The sequence below is a fragment of the Molossus molossus genome, unplaced genomic scaffold, assembly GCF_014108415.1.
Source record: "Molossus molossus isolate mMolMol1 unplaced genomic scaffold, mMolMol1.p scaffold_m16_p_18, whole genome shotgun sequence".
Taxonomy (NCBI): Eukaryota; Metazoa; Chordata; class Mammalia; order Chiroptera; family Molossidae; genus Molossus; species Molossus molossus.
The window spans coordinates 36,560,558-36,580,633 of record NW_023425353.1 but is presented as its reverse complement, the minus strand read 5'-3'; the positions used below and the strand labels follow the sequence as shown (position 1 = coordinate 36,580,633).

At 50.7% G+C, this 20,076-nt stretch overlaps 1 protein-coding gene across 2 annotated transcripts in view; it reads left to right on the top strand.

Annotated features, from left to right (window-relative positions):
- The window catches only part of TMEM108 (transmembrane protein 108), a 288,400-nt gene that overhangs the window by 254,190 nt on the left and 14,134 nt on the right, over positions 1-20,076 (top strand). The window lies entirely within an intron of this gene.

The following is a 20,076-nucleotide window of genomic DNA, read 5'->3' as shown; positions in this document are numbered from 1 at the left end:
CTCTAGTATATTTAAGAATGTAAAAGATAATAAAGGTAGCAGCCCAACAACTGGGGAGATGATAATCCAGTAAGTGGTACCCGGAGAATTAATTGAGTACTTGGGGAAAAAAATAAGTTAGAGCTTCACCACATACATTATATGAAAGTAAATTGCAAATAAATTCATCTGACTTTCTCAGTCAGGATCTGCAGCAGGAAGGGGTGTCTGTCTGCACTGTGGTGGCTCAGTGCCCAGGCCCTGAGGGCTCGGGAAGCACAGAGGCAGGCAGGCTGCCCTGCAGCGAACACGGAGCGCTCAGCCCACTGCCGGGAGCTGGGGGTGGGGGGTGGGGTGGGGGGGGCGGGGGGATGGGGATTCAGAGTTGTCCCAAATTGAGACCAAGACCTCTGTACCATGATATCAACCAGGTGTTGGATGTGGGTTCACCCTGGAGGGGTCCTTTGTTCAGGAAGACGCTGGGGGCGGGATACAGCTGTGGCCATCAGCTGCCAGCACCCCGGTCGAAGGAGCTCAGCCCCAGCCTTGAAGAGCAGGTCTAAGTGGCACAATATCCACTGCATCGTCAAATGCAAAAGGCGACATTATAAAAACAAATCAACATATTGATAAATGTTCGCAATAATGGGATTCAGCGGGACTTTCTTTTTGTGTGCTATTTTCCAAATCTAATGAAAAGAATTTTAAAACAGCTATTGTGACCCTGGCCGGTTTGGCTCAGCGGTTAGAGCGTCAGCCTGCGGTCCAGAGAGACCCGGGGTCGGTTCCCGCTAAGGGCATGTATCTTGTGTGCAGTTTGTTCCTGGCCCTGCTTGATCATGTGGGTGGCAGCCACTCAATGTGTCCCTTTCACATCGATGTTCCTCTCTCTCTCTGTTCCTCTCCCTCCCGCTCTGTCTGAACAAAAAATGGAAAAATGTCCTCGGGTGAGGATAAAAAAACAAACCAGCTATTGTGACCATTAGTTTTACTGAGGTGGGGAGTGTACGTGGAAAGAGAGAGCCCCGGCGTCACTGTGGTTTAAGCGTGACCTCCCTCACCTGCAAGGCTGGACTTCTGACTGGCTTTTCCTTCCAGTGCTGGTTTTCTGGAAGCCCTGAAAAGTAGACATGTCAGCCCTGGTCTGCGGCCTCTGCTGCCATTAGACCCTCAGGGTGACTTCATGTTTGGGTCTAGGGGGAGGAGCTGATTTTCAGTCACCCAGAGGACCCTGCTCATTTCAAACTCAGCATGCTTGTAAGAAACCATGGTCTTCAAGGAAAGTTCTTCCACTGTCCCTACCTCTCCTTGAAATTGTACGTCCCTGGGTGTCCTCCCCCACCTTCAGGTGCCTGTTTTAGAAAGTCAAGGCCAGCCCAGCTGGTGTGGCTCAGAGGACTGAGCGCCGTCCAATGGACTGAGAGGTTCTGGTTTGATTCCCGGTCAGGGCACATTCCTGGGTTTTGGGCTCAATCCCCAGTAGGGAGTGTGCAGGAGGCAGCCAATTGATGGTTTGCTCACATCGTGTTTCTATCTCATATCTCTCTCCCTTCCTCTCTCTAAAAAAAATCAATAAAATGGAAAGAAAGAAAGAGAGAGAGAGAGAGAGAGAGAGAGAGAGAGAGAGAGAGAGAAAGAAAGAAAGAAAGAAAGAAAGAAAGAAAGAAAGAAAGAAAGAAAGAAAGAAAGAAAGAAAGAAAGAAAGAGTCAAGGCTATAGGAGCTGCTGAACTTCCAGCATGCTGGGCTTTCCTGGACATGCTCTCTGTGTCCCGTGTTCTTCCTTGTTCCTTCGTTCTGAACCCTTGGGGAAGGCAGAGGGTGGTTAGAGACTGGGATGCTCTAGGAAGGAAGACGACCCCTTCAGGGTTAATAACATTAGCCAAAGGACTGTACCAGACATTGCGAGAACTTTTATATATCATCTCAGCAAATCTTCATACAGTCTCCGTTTTACAGACAAAGAGGGGATCAGGTGGCCCAAGATCACACAGCTGAAAGCCCTCTCCTGGGCCACCTCGATGTGAATTAAGATCTGTCTGATTCCACAGACCTCACTCTTTCTACCACCTCCAGCTCCCCTCAGGCTCCTGCCAACAAGACAGGCTACCAGACCGCAGGGGAAGACTTAGTGCGCAGCTATTATTAGATCAGTGATTCTCAGTCTTGGCTTCACATTAGATTCATCTGGGGAGTTTTAATCCCACTGATTCTAGTGAGAAGCCAAGGTTGAGAACTTCTTATTAGATACATCCAAAAAATGCCCTAGAATACAAAGTGGGTGTCATCTTAAAAGCTAAGCTTTGAGATGGCATCATTGGATAACCTTGTGAACTATTTTGAGCATTTTATTTACAACTTAATTGTTATATTAATATAAGTGGTTAAACAAAAACAGAATCTAGCTACTTCAGTTGGATTAGAAATTGTAGGTGCTACTGTGCATCCTCGTGTATGATGGGGAGTCATAGTCTGAACAGAATCAGAACACCTAGGTTCAGGTTGCTACCCTGCCACTTACCACTTATGTGATCTTGATCTTGACGTTTCTCCCTGAACTGAAGGAAGCCAACTATACTTTTGAGCAGCAGAATGGAGTGCTGGGGTTAATGGAGTAATCTCTTTCCAGAATACTGGAAAGCTGGAGACAGATATGTTGTTCAAGGGATAGTGGGGTACGATGACGCTGCCTTCACCCACCCACCCAACCCCCATGAAATTGAAGATATGGAGCGCAATCTGATGCTTATTTAGGCTTAAGAGTGAGGAAAGCCCGTTCTATGGATTTCTTAAATGGAAGCATATGCATTGTTAGTCTTAGTTCTTCCAAAATGATGATGTAAGATGCAAGCCTACCAGAGCAGTGACATAACAAGCATCTGGTGTGACCTCAGGTAGCAGAAAGATCCTGCCCCTTGGGGGACTGGAAGCCAGGGGACCCATGCGGAGGACTGCTGTATCCGCTTCTCCCTGTGCAGTCTTCTCGTCCCTGACTCCGTCAGCTAGGGCCTTACTCTGCCGTGAGGGGGGCATGTGGGGTCTGCCCAGCTCTGCCGTCCGCATGCTTCCAGATTGACAGAGAAGTACTGGGTGAGAGCTGAACTGGGAGAAAGGGTGTACATCTGGAAGAAATGCTCGCTTCTCGCCCACGTGGAGCAGCCTAGGAGCCAGCCGAGAATCTCGTCTTTTCCAGGCGCTGGGTTTGGGCTCTCCCTTTCGGAAACAGAACAGTGTTGTGTCCTGCCTACCATCCAGGTTAATCATACAACCCCTTCCCCAGACTTGCCTTCACAAGCACCAGGCAGTCACGTGCACTCTCCCAGACTGTGCTCCTTGACGGTCTGGGCCAGCACTGATGTAAGGCTGCTCTGCACTGAGACCACAGGAGGCAGGTGACCCCTGTGGGATTTCTCAGGTGACTCTTGCTTCTCCCTCCGTTTCAGCTCATTTCCTCGTCGGATTCCTCTGTGAAGTACTGATCAGTGTTGTGCTACAAGACTCATATCTGTCCATCTTGTTGCAGACCACCTTGAGACCTTTCTGAAGGCATGAAAGGCACATGTCAGGAATGAATTACATCATTGTGGCCGCCCATGTCTGTGCTGGGAGCGTGGCCTACACCACGCCAGGTGTGTGCCAGCGACACTCTGAGCTGGGGATGCATCTGGAGGTTCAGACTCACTGAAGCCACCCGAGCAGCCTGGGCAGGATCTCGCAGACTCCTGCCCGCTCGAGGGGCACGGAAGGATGAGCTGGCACCCAGAACACCCTTCCCTTGCCCGTCTCCAGGGGAGCTCTGGCAGGGAGCTTGTTTGCTGCAATACAGTGAGCGGTACAGAACAGGAATATTAACGTCTTGATACTGGGTTCTAGCAGCACATTTGTGAAACAGTGGGGGGTGGGAAGAACAGGGCGCTGGGGTTAGACAGACCTGGGTTTGACCCTCAGACAGGAGAGTCCAAGTTCCACCACCGAGAGGCGGCCCGTAGTGTGGCACTGCGATCCCGGCCGTGCCCGCGCCTCACCACGCCCCGCAGCCCCGCCCTGCCCAGCGGAGCCTGGCAACCCCAGCCCGGAGAACCGGTTCAGGTGCCAAGCAGCCTCCCTAACTGTAGCGGTAGTTTGTCAGATCTTACTTTAAATGTCATATAACCGTTTTTACACAGATATAAATTTCTAATTTTGCTTTTTCCTTTACACATTTCTTTGGCATATGTGCTAAGCACATGTTTAAAAAAAACTAGCTATAGTTCAAGTCTTATTTTCTTACTTTAAAATGATCAGCACACTACATTCTCGAGCATAATTTAGTATGTAAACCAGAAGATCGTTTTTCGCTCACGGCAGGGAGGGCGAGTATGAAGTTACCGTTCTGTGGGTCACGCCAGTGACAGCTTGTGAGAATTCCGTTGTTAGACCCCTTCCCACCCCACGCAGATACTCAGCTGACAGTATCCGAACATCACTCCACAACTACACAGCGTTTGAAATGGTTGCAATGAAGCAAAATGCTACAATGTCTTGCACTTCAAGGCAGTTGGACACTTCTGTACCTGCTAAAGTTTGGGAGTAGGAAAGCAACGCGCCATGCCGTGGGCCGCCTGTCGGTGGTGGAACTTTGAGTCTGTTGTCTGGGGTGCAGACCCAGGCCTGTCTCACCCCGAGTCCCTGTCCTTTCCACCCTCCACTGTTTTACAAGTTAGCTGCTAGATCCAGTTCCAAAGCAGGACTTCATCTAGGCTTATACTGTTGGAAAAACTTCTTTTCACTTTGAGTCTGAAATCAGGATGCATCTATGGTCTCTGTCAGCCACGTAGCACTCATGACATAGTTATTACTGTCCGAGCACAGGGAATGTTGGTGGTAGTTCATCTCGTAATCTCTCATTTGGGGCAAATGCATCATTGGTACTATGCATATTTAGCCGCTGTTTATAATGTCTTCACAAAGATTCAGTGTGACTCATCATTGAAACAAAAAATCGTTTTGGATGCAGAGGGCATCAAAGCAGAGCAGCAAAATAGAATCTTGATGTTTGTGGGACAAATGTTCATCATTCTAAGAATGGTCTCCACCCATAGTCCAACAACAACCGAGTTCTCAGTGGAGCTAAAGAAGACACAAAGCCGTTGGAAGTGTGTTGTGTTTTGTTGCTGAGATGCTTGCAAAAGGATTGGCGGTTGCACACCGTGTGATGTGTGAAGATACACAATAAAAGTGTCTAGATACGCTAAAGGAGCTCTTTCAATATTATAGAATAAAAATCGAAAATGTAAGAAAGCATTGTCATAGTTTAATTGGCATTATTTTCACTTAGTAGTATATAAAACAGTATGTTTCTTCTTATATTTAATGAAATATGGTACTTAAAATAAAGAGCTAGAATTTCCTTGGATAACTATTTATCTAGTGTCTCGTTGTTAGCATGAGAAAACATAAAATTCACTCCCAGGATCACAAGTCTGGCCACAAGCCAGTGCACCCTCAGATGGTTTTGCCGTGAACAACAGATGTCATGACATCCTAGAAGGGGAAGTTGTGAAGGAGACGTGGGGATTCCGTGGTCTTACAGATGGAGATGCTGCATGAGGCCCAGAACCCAAAGGCATCCATTCCACCACTGGATGTTGATTTAATCAAATGGACCATGAGAATGTGGAGCAAAGATGCCCTTTTCCCTGTGCTCCAAGGGGATGCTTTGGGCACAGAGAGGAGCAGAGAAGCGGGTAGGGAGGACATTTCAGGTTGGACGACTTCAGTCAGCCTCTAGTCATGCTTGTTTTTCTCCAGGACACCTTCCCCACAGTTCCCTCCCACCTCCCCGTCCCCCCCCCACCACCACCACCTTCTTTTTTTGCTTTGGTCCACTTCTCTCCTCCCTTCCCATTGTCCTCTCGGTGGGATGATTGATTGGGGTGGGAAAGGGAAAGGGGCATGTAGGGAGAGAGCCGCACAGACAGAAGGTCTTGAAGAAACACTTGAAAACGGTCATTGGAACCTTCCCCATCTTTTTTTTTTTTTTTTTTTTGCTAATCCTCACCCGAGGATATTTTCCATTGATTTTTAGATAGAGTAGGAGGGGGGAGGGAAAGAGAGAGAGAAAAACATCAATGTGAGAGACACATTGATTGGTTGCCTCTCGCATGACCCCAACTGGGGCCAAGGATCAAACCTGAAACCCAGGTATGGACCCTTGACTGGGAATCGAGCCCACTACCCTTTGGTCCACGGGCCAACACTCTAACCACTGAGCCAAACCAGCCAGGGCAATCCTACCACGTTCTTGATCAGGAATTGGCAAAAACTGAAATCTGCCACTTCTTTTTGTAAATAAAGTTTTATTAAAACAGCCACACTCATTCATTGACATCTTGCCTGTATCTGCTTTCACACTACAATGGCAGGATTGAGTAATTGCCACTGAGACCATATCCACAAATATGGCCTAAAATGCTTACTCTCTGGCCCTTCACAGAAAAAATTTGTTGATTCCTGACCTAGCTAAGTGCTTCCCCAAGAGTATTCTGCAGAATTCGCGTTCTGCAGAATGCTAGAGGGGTGGTACTGCAAAGAAAACTGATTCTCAGTTCAAACAATTGTCATTACAGAACCTCTTAGAGGCTCGAACGTGCACTGTGAATCTCTGAGAGGTCGCCGAAGCATGCAGCGTTTCCCCAAGTTTATTTGAGAACCCTTTTCTCACAGAGCACCTGGTAGGTATAGAGTTCTTCAAGGACTTTGGGAAATGGCTCTTTAACAGAATCCAAGATACATGATTAAGGAAGTAAAGCAAGGTGTGCCCAGTACACACTCATCTGTATGAAAAGTGGGAGGGGGAAATGTAGTGAAGTGTTTGCTTGTGAAAGTTTGTCATCTCGCCCTGGCCGGTTTGGCTCAGCGGTTAGAGCGTCGGCCTGTGGTCCTGAGAGACCCGGGTTCGGTTCCCGCTAAGGGCACGTACCTCGGTTGCAGTTTGTCCCCGGCCCTGGTTGGTTGTGCGGGTGGCGGCCACTCGATGTGTCCCTTTCACATCGATGTTTCTCTCTCTCTCTCTGTTCCTCTCTCTCCCTCCCACTCTACCTGAACAAAAAAAAAATGGAAAAATGTCCTCGGGTGAGGATAAAAAAAAAAAAAAAAAGAAAGTTTGTCATCTCTTGAAAGGTCCGTATAGAACTGGTAACACCACTCACCTTCAAGTGAGTTGAAGCTGGGAGGGAGATTTTCACTGTATTTATTTTCTGCATTTTGACTTTTGGATTGTGCCAGTATCCTTTATTACCTAGACAATCAATTAATCAATTTCAATCAACATAATTAAATTTTAAACAAATGCAAAATGGTAAACCACTTTGAAAGACAGTTTGGCAATTTTTAACAAACTTAAGTATACAATTACCATATGTCCCAGCAGTTTTACTCCTAGGTATTTACTCAGTAGAAATGAAAACATGTGTTCATACAAAGACTTATAAACAAATGTTTATAGCAGCTTGATTCATAATAGTCCTACACTAGAAATAACACAAATGTTTAGCATCAGATGAATGAATATACCAGTTGGAGCATATCCATTTAATGGAATACTACTCAGTGATAAAAAGGGAACAAACCACTGACATGCAGCAAATGGACAAATTTTCATGGCTTTTTGGATAAATTTCACAGATATGATACTAAGAGAAAAACAGATACAAAAGATTGTATCTAAATCCACTTTTGTAAAAATCTAGAACAGATGAAACAAACCAATAGTGATGAAAATGAGGTCATTTTTTGCCTAAAGTGGGTGTCGGGGAGATCTGACTGTAGATGGGAGGGAACTTACTAGGGAGATGCTCCATAGCTTGATTATGGCAGTGGCTATACAGTTGTGTGCATTTGTCAAAATTCAGCAATCTGTACAGTCTAAATGTGTGGGTTTTATTGCATATAAATTATACATCAGTAAAGTTCATTTTAAAAAGAAAGAAATGTCTCCCTGAACCACACTCAAAAGGAAGCAATGAAAGTGGAAGAGGTATTCAGTAATTAAAAGATGGGTCACATCAGTCCTCTCATATTATTATTATTTTTTTAATATGCTTTTATTGCCCAGCCAGTGTGATTCAGTGTCGACTCATGTACCAAAAGGTCACAGGTTCAATGCCCAGTCAGGGCATCTCCAGCCCTGTGTGATCTGCCCAGCAAGGCAGCTGCAGGGCATCTAGACTTAGTACATGTCACCTTTAGGAGCTCATGGTGGAACTTCTGCCATAGTCACAGGCCTGCCCAGATACAAGGGGAGGGAGCATAGACTTCATCTCTCGGTGAATGTCGATGTCACGCTGTAGAAAGGACCTGTGGTGGTGTGGGTACATTGGTCAGATAGATATTATGTATCTGGTACTGTTGTGTCCCAGGTACTTTAGAGTAAGGGAATCAGGCTGGACATGGGGAGATGCTGGGTTGCAATGCAGTCACACTGAAGGCCCCAGCTGACCCAGCGGGGAACTCTGCAGCTGGGTGGCCTTACGTGGTCCTCCCAAATTGAGGCAAGGGGACCACATGAATCAGTCATTGGATGCAGGCTTCCCAGAGGGTGTTGTAACCTTGAGCAATGCAGCTCTCTTCAGCAAAGAGCAATTCCTGAGGAGAAACCCAGCTACGTGGAAGGAGGAGTCAGGGTGGTGGACTTCAGTGGCCCCTACACCAACTCAGTGCGAAATCGAAAGAACCAGTGAGAGAACGTGATAATGAATGGAAAGCACCCACAGAATCCCAACATAGGCAGCTTGTCTAGTAAACTGATGTCAGGTCACACAACTAGTGAGTGCATGTATACCTTGTTCCGATGTCTGTTTTCTCTCCGTACCGCTCCAAGAAAGAGAGGCGAGGTGAAGAATAGAACTAAAGCATCCTTTATTACAAAGTGTCTAATTCCTGGATCTGTAGATTTCAAACACTGTATGTTCTAGATTCTAAAAGGAAATTGGAACACATTGGAGGGGCACACTTACCTGTGTGCCCGAGGCACCTGAGTTTGGTAGTTGCGGCCAGAGTAAGGGGAGGACAGCTAAGCACATCTCGGTGGCAAGGAGCTTCCTCCTCTCTCCTCTCCCCACCCCTGCCTAGGAGTTGGGGCATCTACCTTTCTACAAAGACACACTCCCAAGTTGGACTGTGGTAGTGGTCTCCACACCACCCCCAAGCTCGGCCTGGGGTGAGAGCCTTTTAGGGATGTGCTTCTGTTCTGATCCTGATTATTGCCTTGGGTTTGATGCAGAGGCAGAGTTTGAACTGTGTGCCTGGACTGGAGCCCGGCCAGCTCTAGCCCTCAATAGCCTGACTCTGTGTGGTCATCAGCTTGTCTTTGCTAAGGCCTGCAGAAGCTAGGTGGTGAGCCTACCAGGAGCAGAATTCATCAAGCGTTGCCACTAAAGGGATTCTGCAGCTGGCAATGCCCACAGCTGGAAGTAGAAAAGAAGAGGCAGAGAAGGAGAGTAAAGAAAAACAGAAGTATATTTACGTCTGCATCTTGGCTCCCCTTGAATGTGTGACTTTGAATAAATCTTTTAACCTCTGTGAACCTCAATTTTAGGGAACAAGACCCACCTCACAAAAGTTCTTATGAGGAATCAGCTTGCAGGAGTAAATTACTTGCAAACATAATAGATGTTTAATAAACATATGTTGTTATTATGCACCCATGGATAAACTCACATTTTCAGAATTTCCCAGATTTTATCTGCCAATATGCGTTTTATTACCTGTGGTGGGGAATGAGGTAATAACAGCCATCTCTGGCTGAGCTCATGATGGCAGTTTTTCTGGGAAACACGATGCCATACCCTGCTTAACCCTCAATAAATGCTCATTGAGTGTGTGAATGAACAAATGATGGAATGGTAGTAAGAGGACTCGGGTTTCTCCTCTTCCAGGAAGCAGTCCTGGGTTCCTCCAGCTTTCATGGCTCCCTGTCAAGTGGCTGAATATAAAGTCTGTTCCATTCAACCTCGTCCTGAATTACAGACCACTGTGCATGGTTTTCTCCTACTCTTTGTGTTTGTCCTTGTCTCCTCGGCTTGACATGGACAAGATTTTATTAGTGTTTCCTCCAGAAAGCTACCTCCAAGTTTACATTGAATTATTCAGGTACCTAAATCCATAGATTTATACCCCAAAAGAGAATAATAAAGAGGTAGAGGTGGATACCCTTATAATCATATAGGACATAGATTAAGATTTGTTCTTTTCTACCTCATAGAGTTTTGTGAGGATTAAGATGATATATAAAAATCCTCAGTTCAGTGCCTGGCAAATATAGGTGCTCGGTAAGTGGAAATTTGGAATTAGTCTTAGTGTCAGCATCAGTACTGGGGAGAAGTATGGGCGAGGGGGGTGGAAAGCCTTGATCCCCAAGCACACAGCCTAGAAGGCTACATTCTCTAATTCAGTTGTGAAATCTGATTCATGCCCCAGACCTAAATTATACCGTGGAGTATGGCATCCTGCCTTGAAATGGGAAATGAGGCCCGTTCGCCAGGATGCACAGCTGTGTCGCCTGCGCCGTTTTGTTGCAGGCAGACTGGAGCAGACAGTGAACCTCTGGCAGCTGGCAGGGGCCGTGCCAGGCAGCCTGCAGCCAGCCCGCGGGCCAGGCAAGAATACCAAGCAGCCCTGCAGGACGCCCAGGGAGAAGCTGGGGGCTCAGGAGCAGGCGAGCAGGGTGCCAGAGAGCAGACAGACAGAGCAGACAGCCCCCTCGAGGCAGCCCCTCCCCTTGGGCTCTGCCCTGTCCACCCTCCTCTCAGATGCTGCACTGTCCCTGCTCACCACCGCCTCTCCTCGAGCTCCTTGTGAGGGGGAGGGGGCTGGCAATGACGCTTCAGACTGTCAGCGCCCCGAGGGTGGGTGAAAAGCCCCAGTGCTCCTTTTATGTAAGTGACTCAGGCACGACAGGCCAGGACCTTGTCTTTCCCTTCTCTGGGCTCCTGAGAGTTGGGAGGAAAGGGCAGACAGAGGCTGGTGCGCAGGTCAGGCGCCTCCACCTCTTTGGGCAGGTCCAAGGACTCTCCAAGGGCTCGAGTCCCAAGTTCCTCTCATGCTCGCTGACGAACCCACGGGGCCAGACCCCAAGACATGGGTCTGCAGGCCCTGGGGAGTCGTTTTTATCGGGCTTATAGGGGACACCATGGGCTTCTGTAGGGCAGCCCCGGCCCTCGATGGGCCTGCCTCCCAACAGGAAGTCCTCTTGCGGGTCCTGCTTCCCTATGGCTCTCGTCAGAACCTTCCAGAGCACGCACCCTGGACCACGAAGCTGTGCTGGGACTCATCTCTAAAACCCAAGTCCTGGCAAGCACTCTTACCCAGCCCTTTAGAGCGGTGGAAGGAAATGAGGGCCAATTTGCTTAGGTAACTAGGATCGGAACTCGCCGTGGTGGGTACCGCATGGGAGAGGCTCTGGGGGTGCGGGGAGCGGTTCCAGCTCAGCCTCCTCCTGCCTCTCTCTGTCACACGGGGCATGTTTGTCTGAACCGGTTGTTAATTATGAAACAAGCAAAGTGAAAATTAGATAAATACACATGCACACGTGTGCACACACACACACACACTGTCACATCACCAGGCTCACATTACTGCCTGCTTTCTGTTGACATTGTCGTCAAAGAAATAACATCTATAATTTTGTGGTAAGCATTCAGCTGCAAATAACTCAAATGCATGGAATTATTTAGTTAAGAATTCTTTTATTCTCACATCTTTCAGAAAATATTGTGCTCCTAGTACAAGTCACACAGTAAACTAAGTTCTGGGGCTCTTGGTGCTCAAGAACCTCCCAGCCCCAGGGAGTCCCCTAAATGCAGCAGAAACTAAAACCACAGTTACCCCGTTGAGTGTCTGGCACTGTGCGGGGCCTCTCTGCCTCTTAGTCTAGTTCCCATCCCTGAAAGCACCCGAAAGTGAGGAGTTATCATCCTTATTGTACAGCGGAGGAGAACAAAGCTTAGCTAATTTGCCTAAGGCCCCACAACTCGCAGGGACTGAACCTCCATCCTATGGCCCCCAGGCCACGCCTTCCGCCCACACCTGTGACAGAGGGCTCTGTGGGGACACGGGCCACAATATGGATAAGAACAGAGTGGCCTGGGACCACTGGGCAGGGCACCCCGAGTCTGTCCACAAGAGATGAGGGACCCTGACCTTGTCAAGACAAAGTGACAGTTCAAGTTGGGTTTCCTCGCAGGAAAGGGGTGTGGGCAGGAATTTTCCATGAGAACGGGCGTATCCGTGTAGCACCTTCTCTGGGTTCCGTGTGCCAGGGTCAGGGCAGTCCAGCCCCGAGGGGGATGATGAGTAAGCTTTCATTTCCATGAAGCCTGCTCATGGTCAAGAAGGTCGTCACTGTTTGTATCACGTGCTGGCGTCCACCCTGACCCCTCAGTGGGAATTTGAACAGGTTAAAACACCACCTGTTTAGGTTGTTAGACTCCCTGACCATTTCACCTCCAAATGCCACACTGATTCTATGAATATTAAAAACAGGTGAGTCTCAGATGGAATCTGGAAAGATGCAGCGAGAGTCATGGGATTTTGTTCCTGTCTGTTTCTCCAAGTAGGACCCAAAGTGGGTCTGTGGGTGCAGAAGCTCCCAGGGTGCTGGTAGGGATGCCCACAAACCTCCCTTCCACTAAGCCTCCTTCCGGGACCCACCGCGTGGGATGCTCCCCACACTGTCCCGCTGTCTCACCTCTGCAGACGTTGTTTGCATTTTCTGAACGTTGGCGTGGCTTTAAGCGTACAGAAAAGTTGCATAGGTCACACACGGAGAGTTTCTGTGTGCCCTGCACCCAGTTTCGTCTGTGGCTAACCTCTCACATGGCCATGGCACAGGGGTCACAATTAAGGAACCAACACCGATACATTGTTATTAACTGAAGTCCGTTCTTTATTCAGATCATCTTCCTTTTCCCCGCCTGTCCTTTTCCTGTCCCAGGACCCACATCACAGAGTTGTCGTGTCTCTAGGTGCCTCTTGGCTGTGGCAGTTGCTCCGATTTCCCCGTTCGGATGGCCTGACACCTGTGAGGAGTGTTGTGTTCTCTGGCATGTCCCTTGGCTGGGTTGTGAGTGTCCTTGCTGCTGGACCGGGGCTGGAGGCTGGAGGAAGGGAACCCGCAGAGGGAACGTGCCGCCGGGCTGTCGAGGGCACCTCGCCGCGACCGCATCGCTGCTGACGTTGGCCTGCCCGCCGGGCTGAGGTGGTGCTTGGTGGGCTTGTGCTGTAAAGCGTGGAACCTTCTTATGAGCCTTTCCCTGTCGGTTTGGGAGAGTACAGGGCAGTCTGGACGGGCACATCTCTGTTCTTCCTGTGATGTCAGCGAGGTGTTCCCTGAATATTAAGGATCCTGTTCTTTTATTAGAAGCTGAGTTGACCTTTTCACACGTCTCATTCTGACTCTCTTACGTGTTTGGGGAAAGGTTTTGTGAGAACATTTTTGGTGGGGTGGTTTGTGCCCCGTCATAGTTGATTGTGGATTTTCTTCCCTTATAAATTGGCTGTTTCTTGAAGGAAATGCCTTCCCCATGGGGGCTCCATGTACTCTGTACATATACAGTGGACATACACATGTTGAAGCCGTGTCTCCAGCCTCCTCCCAGCCCACAAAGTGCACGCAGCCCAGGAGGCTTGGCGGCACTTCCAGGACACATTTGCTGCTTCTTCCTTTGGGGTAAGTCTAACCCAGACTGGAGAAATCGTGATGCTCTAGAAAGAGCCCAGAGTTGAGAGACTTCCCTTTCCTTGAGTCTGGGCAGGGAAAGAGGGCGGCAAGGGCATCCAAAGCCGGATCGGCGGACGTGAAATCAGCATGGCCGCTGACAGCGCTGCCTTCCCTCCCGCCCAGGTGCTGCTCCAGAGCCGCCGCCAGCACACGCCCCGCACTCCGCCCCGCACTCCGCGGCCTGACACAGTGCACCGTTCTGCTCGCGAGTCTGTAGTTCGGCTAGGGACCCCTTGTCTCTGCTCCATCGAGACGGCTGGGGAGCTTGGCCGGGCTGGGAGGGCCACTTTCAGGATGGTCCAGTCCCGTGGCCAGCAAGCTGGTGCTGGCTGTCATCTGGACGTTCAGCTGGGACCGAGGGCCAGGGCCTCAGTTCCTTTCCAACAGGCTCCTTCAGGGGCTACTCAGGCTTCTCACAGCGTGGCACTGGCTTCCGAGAACAAGCAGCCAAGGACAAGGACTGGGAGAAGCGTATCACTATTATGACTGGCCTCTGGAGTCCCACAGTGTCCCCAGCCATCATCACAGACCCACCCAGAGTCAGGGGAGGGGACCTACACCCCACCTCTCATTGGGGGTTTTGGTTTATTTATACACACACACGTGTGTATATGTATTATATATGTATGTGTGTGTGTGTGTAAATAATTGATTTTTAGAGAGGAAGGGAGAAGAAGAGAGAGATAGGAACACTGATGAGAGAGACAGATTGATCGGCCGCCTCCTGCATATCCCCCACTGGGGATTGATCCTGCCACCAGGCATGTGCCCTGACTGGGAATCAAACTGGTGACCTCTTGGTCCGTGGACTGATGCTCAGCCACTGAGCCACACCGCTGGGCAGGGGAGTTTTGATTTTTAACTGTGACCATCGCAGCTGTTACTGTTGTCATGCCATTGCCCGTCTTTGTGAAGCCATGTCTCCTCTGCTCGGGTAGGGCATTCCTTCGGATCAGAATCTCTCAGCCCCTAGGGTCTCAAGCAGCCAGGGTCAGAGAAACCCAGGTTTTGAATCCTGGTACTGCTACATGGTGGCTGTTTCGACCTCAGACCAATGTCTTAACCAGGTGTTAACATGATGTGATAGGAAGTCTCGGGCGGCAAATGTGTCATTTTTGCCTGTTTCCTGCTCCCAGGAGAAGACCAGTGCTGTGTGTGTCTGTGTGTGTCTGTGCTCACCCCTGCATGTGCGTGTTTTGGTCAAGGAGCTGTGATCTGTCCGCCCCAGAGCTGCAGCGCAGGGTGCATGCACGGCGGTGGGAGGCCAGGGTGTGTCCGGGGCACACGGCCGTCTCACGTGGATCTCTTGTCGCAGTGCTTTAGAGACGGTGCCCGGGAAACACCAGCATGGGCCTCCTCGGTGCAGCTGCCGAATCAGTGATCTCCAGACATGTCTGGACCCCCCAGGCGACAGCCTCAGGGAGCTCTAAGCTCCGATCGGAGCCTGTCCTTTAGCCCCGTGATCAGAGCCATGTCCCCAGCAGGACGTGGGGAACGGGAACATTTGGATGTGGCTGCCCGGAGAGAGGCCGCAGCGAAGGTCTGCACCCAGACTCGTGAAGCCAGGGTCGCAGGCAGGGGTGCCCCTGAAGAGCAGTCGCCCAGCTCACCCTGGAGCCAGTGAGGGTGTATTTCTGAGTGAGCGGAGCTGCGCCCCGAGGAACGCAGTTACGTGGGCGCTTGAGAAGGAAGGGGACACTGAGGCTGGAGGATGGGCCCTGGAGTCCTGGGGCAAAGCGAGGGAGGAGAGAGCGGTAAGCTCGGGCAGCGGTGGGGTTGGGGCAGCAGGTGGCGGGGTTGGGGCAGCAGGTGGCCGGGTCCTCTCAGCCTGACCCTGTGGCTGCATGGGCCCGGGCCCGTCGTTTCCCTTGCTGGGCTTCGGCTTCTCGTCCGTGAGTGAGAGAGTTGGAGACCAGAGCGTCCTAATTAAAGTCCCTTCCAATTAAAAGACAATCATCTTGAAATTAGACAAGCCCGTTTCCTGGCAAGGTTGTATGTTATTGCCCATGTCAGAAGCAGACTCCTGATGGTCAAACTCAGTATGAGATGGATACTCATTCCCTTTGTTGTTGGAACATAACATGCAGAAGCTAAATTTCCCAGTGTTCTGGTTATCTGTGGCTGCCAAACTGGCCAGCCCCAAACAGTGGCTTAAAGAAATGTTCGGGTTGACTGGGCTCAGCTGGCCAGCTCTCACTTGGGGTCCATGGAGCAGTTGCTATCCAGCGGTGGCTGGGCCGGGGTCATCTCCTCGGCTTCTTCACCCGGATATCCGAGGCCTGGCCGGGGCTGGAACAGCTGGGGCTCCTCAGACCTTCCTCTCACTCTCCACACTCTCCACATGGTGGCCCGAGGGAGCTGGACTTCTCCGCGGGGCTGAGACACCTGCAGATGCTGTGCGGCCCATTCCACTCTGGCCCCAGAAGTAACGTGGTGTCGCTCCGCCTCATTCTGGACATCGAGGAGGCCACAGAGGCCCACCTAGCTCCAGCAGGAGGGGGCGCACTCCACCTCCTGGGGAGGGGAGTGTCAGAGAACTTGCAGACATGGAGCATCGGGGATGGCCACGCTGCGGGCGCAGCAGACTCCCAGGCTCCTTCGATTACGTCATGGGGTTTAGAGGAATGGAGAATGTAACTGGCAGTAGAAACCTACTTTAATGGGGAGGGACGCCCTACTTAGAAGAAGAACATATTTTAAATTACTAGGAAAATAAGCTAAAACTCTACGTGTGTAAGGGAAAAAGTACCCATGTAACAAATATGTCTTGTATGTGTGTGAGCCATTTTAACAGAAAACATATACTATTAATTAATTAATTAAGCATTGGTGTGCATGAGATACCAGGCTTGGAGAAGAGGAGAATTAAAGCAGGGATTCCCGGCCCTTTTACGGGACTGTCCCAGTCCCCCCAGTTACCTGCAAAATAAAGCGAATCGACCGGATTGCTCAAAGACAGTAACTGAGTCATACAGAGCCCTGAAATGCAGATAGAAGAACACAAGTAAGAGGTAAGAAGAGTCAAAAGACCAGTAACAGAAAATCAGTTCCCTGAAGATTTTGGATCATTGCATTTGACTGTACAGAGTAGCCTGCGGGGCCGGCGTTGAGAGGAAGTGGCTGAGAGGACGGGCTCTGGAGCCACGCGGCGGAGCCCTCGCCAGCTGTGTGACGGGGGCAGGTGCCTGTGCCTCTCTGAGCTCTTCCTCAGTTGCAACAGGGAGCTAATACTACTACCTGCCTCACCAGGTTGTTATGAGGATTGTCAGGAGAGGCTTAGCCCTGTGGTATGTAGGAAGCACTTGGTACATATCAGCCATTTTTCTCTACACCAATTCCCTCCTCGCCTTTGCCAGTTGCAAATACCGTGCTCAATGTGGACTGTGGGCAGCAGACCAAATAAACAGAAGGAGGAGGGCCTTTTCTTCCCCTGGGTCCTGGGTCACGTGTGCACTGGCATCTAGGTAGGAGGAGGCCTTCATGGACATCTGGGCTCCCGTCAGTCTGTGGGTTTCCACCCCCCCGCACACACACTTGTCCTTATTTCCACGTGCTTTAAAAATCAGTTCCACGTTTAAAGCATGTCAATCTACATTTCAGTTTTAGTCTCATATATTTGGAATTAGAACCTCAGAGGCCATTATGCAAATCTGTGCAAATGACATGCAAAGCAGCCCGAAGCCCCAGATTGCGGGGAGCAGAGTGAGCAGGCCAGCACAAAGGGCCTAGGGTGAAAATTTGCATCTGTTGAGGGGTTGAAGGCCTTGCACAGCTCCTGTGACAGTAGCCGCCCTTTGCATTCAGTTGTTAACCTTCTGTGCCCAGGAGGAGAGGTACACTCCTGTCTGATTTCCATACTGAAGGTGACAGTGGAGGTTGAAGGTGTCTGGGCAGCATTGTAGCAGTTTTTAGGACGCAAATGAAAAGTTGCTTTGAAATAATAGCTAAGATCCACACTGTGTCCCCAACCAGCTGTGTGTTCTCGGACAGTCACTTCACACCTCCCTGGCACCCTCTGTGAATGAGGGGATTGCATCAAGTGACCTCCAGGGCCCCTCGCACTGCGACAGCTCAGTGTCTTCCTCCAGGGTAGACCCTCTGCAGCCAGGATGGCAGCATCCGTTCATTGTACCAAAGGTGTACGCTAAAGTCCAAAGAAGAAATGGCTGAGAGGTAACAGTCCTCCTGGAGAGAAAACTAACTGGAGGGTATGCAAAGGCAAGCAGACTTCCTTCCCTGTAAGTCTGACAGCAAGAGGGTTCTAGGCACACACTCCCCGGCTGGGAGGAGGTTAGCCCCTGGAAGGCCCCCGGTGGGAAAGTCCGGGGAACATCTTTCCCTGAGTATTATAAAGACCAGGGTGCATGAACCCTCTGCTTCCCGAGTGCTGCAAAATTTCTGGAGGCGAGGGTGACGGTCCCACCGGACAGTTACTGGGGTCAGCTGGGGGCTCTCTGAAGCTCTGCTCTGCCCTTTCTGCTGCCGGACTGCTGTGTCCTTGGCCACTAGCCTCTGGTTGTATCCAACACATCTGGTGCTCCACCCCGGGGATCTCTGGGCCCTCCATTCACGCCCGCTTCGTGGCAGCCAGCGGGGCACAGGTGTAACCAGAGAGCCTCGGGTGGCCTGTCTTGGACTCGGCCACATGGGTGGTGCAGGAGCGAGGAGCTGCAGAGCCACGAGCCTCGAGGGGCAGCATGGGCCCGTAGGGTGGGAGCTGCAGGGTAAGTGCTCCTCCTACCGAGACAGTTTGAGGGGCGTCTCCTCAGCTCCTCAGAGGTCCCCAGCGAATTTGAGTTGCCTGCTCTAATCAGCTCATCGCTTGCCCTTGGATTGATTATCCCTGTTTCATTCCCCTCAGACCAGACCCCATGATCATCCCCTCAGATTACTTCCCAAAATAAACTACCTGAGCCCAAGCCCGTCTCCACCTCTCTTTTTTGGGTCTCTAGTGTAAGACACTCGGGCTGCGGTAACAGAGTCCCGCAGACTGGGGCTTATACAACGAAATGTGCTTTCTCACGGTTCTGGAGCTGGGAGCCCAGTGCTGGCGGCGTTGGCTTCTGATGAGACCTCTGTCCTTGGCTGGCCAGGCTGCCCTCCCGCCCGTGTTCTCATGGCCTTCTCTCCGCATGGGTATCCGCCTGCTGTTTCTCTGCCCTCATCTCCTCTGGTCAGGGACCAGTCAGATTGGGCCAGGGCCTCCGCCGCGACTTCACTTTATTTCCTTCACCTCTTTAAGGCCATCTGCAAACAGTCCCACTCTGAGGTACTGGGGGTTAGGGCTTCAGCATATGACTTTGGGGTACACAACTCAGTTCATAACACTTGTACTGACCCAAGGCATTCGGGAGCCATGCAGAGGCTTGTGAGGGAATGAATGTCCCTCAAAACATCAGAGGTCTCGATAGCAGTTCTTAGAGAGTCCCTTGGTTTACGCTGCAGGGAGAGCTGCCTGGCCCTGAGCAGAGACCAGAGGGCAGAGCAGAGCAGCGCAGTGTTTCTTCATCCTCCTCATCCCCCTTCGGCATCACTGGTGATGCTGAACCAGGAGAGGCATGCATTTGGGACACAGCCCTGGCTTCATATACTTCTGATACTGCGGGCTTCGTCTCCCTGAGCCTCGCCTTCCTGCCCCACTGAGTGGTTATGAGGACTAAGTTACGCATGAAGGGCTGGGCTGGAGCAGGTGCTCAGTAACCAGTTCTAGGCCTGACTTCAATACACAGAGCACACAGTTGCTGTTTGGACTGGATCACGAATGAAGGTTTAGAAAAAACATGCTGTTTAGGGCAAACTGTTGGCCCTAGAGATCATGGGTGCTGCAGCCTGTTGGAGCTACAGTCCCTCAGGCTCCCCTAGCTGCCTAATTGAGAAATGCAAGGTGAGGGGAACACTGGTCCACACCAAGACCCCACCCCACACCTGAGTCGGAGGTGGCCCCAGTGGCGATCCGGGGCCTTGTGTCAGAGGCACACAGGAGAAGCTGCCCCCTCTGCTCCCTGCGAGCTCACCAGGGCCCTGCCTTCCACTGGCAGCGGCTTTGCTGACTGCCCCAAACTCCCAGGAATGAAGCTAGGGCCAGCCTCGCCCATCAGCCCTGCGAGAATGTGGTTGGGGGAGGCTCTGAGAACACCAGACAGAGCCGGGGCCAGCAGGGCTGAAGGAGGGGCGTGGGCGGGACCAGGGGGGCTCATGTGGACAAGCAGGTGTCCACAGGTCAGAATCGGGCCACAGGGCCTTTCCTCAGCAGCTCTTCCCAAGCCATGTTGTACAGGGGTGGCCAGTTGTCCATCTGTAATCTGAATAGATCCTATGGCTCACATTTATAGGAGGTAT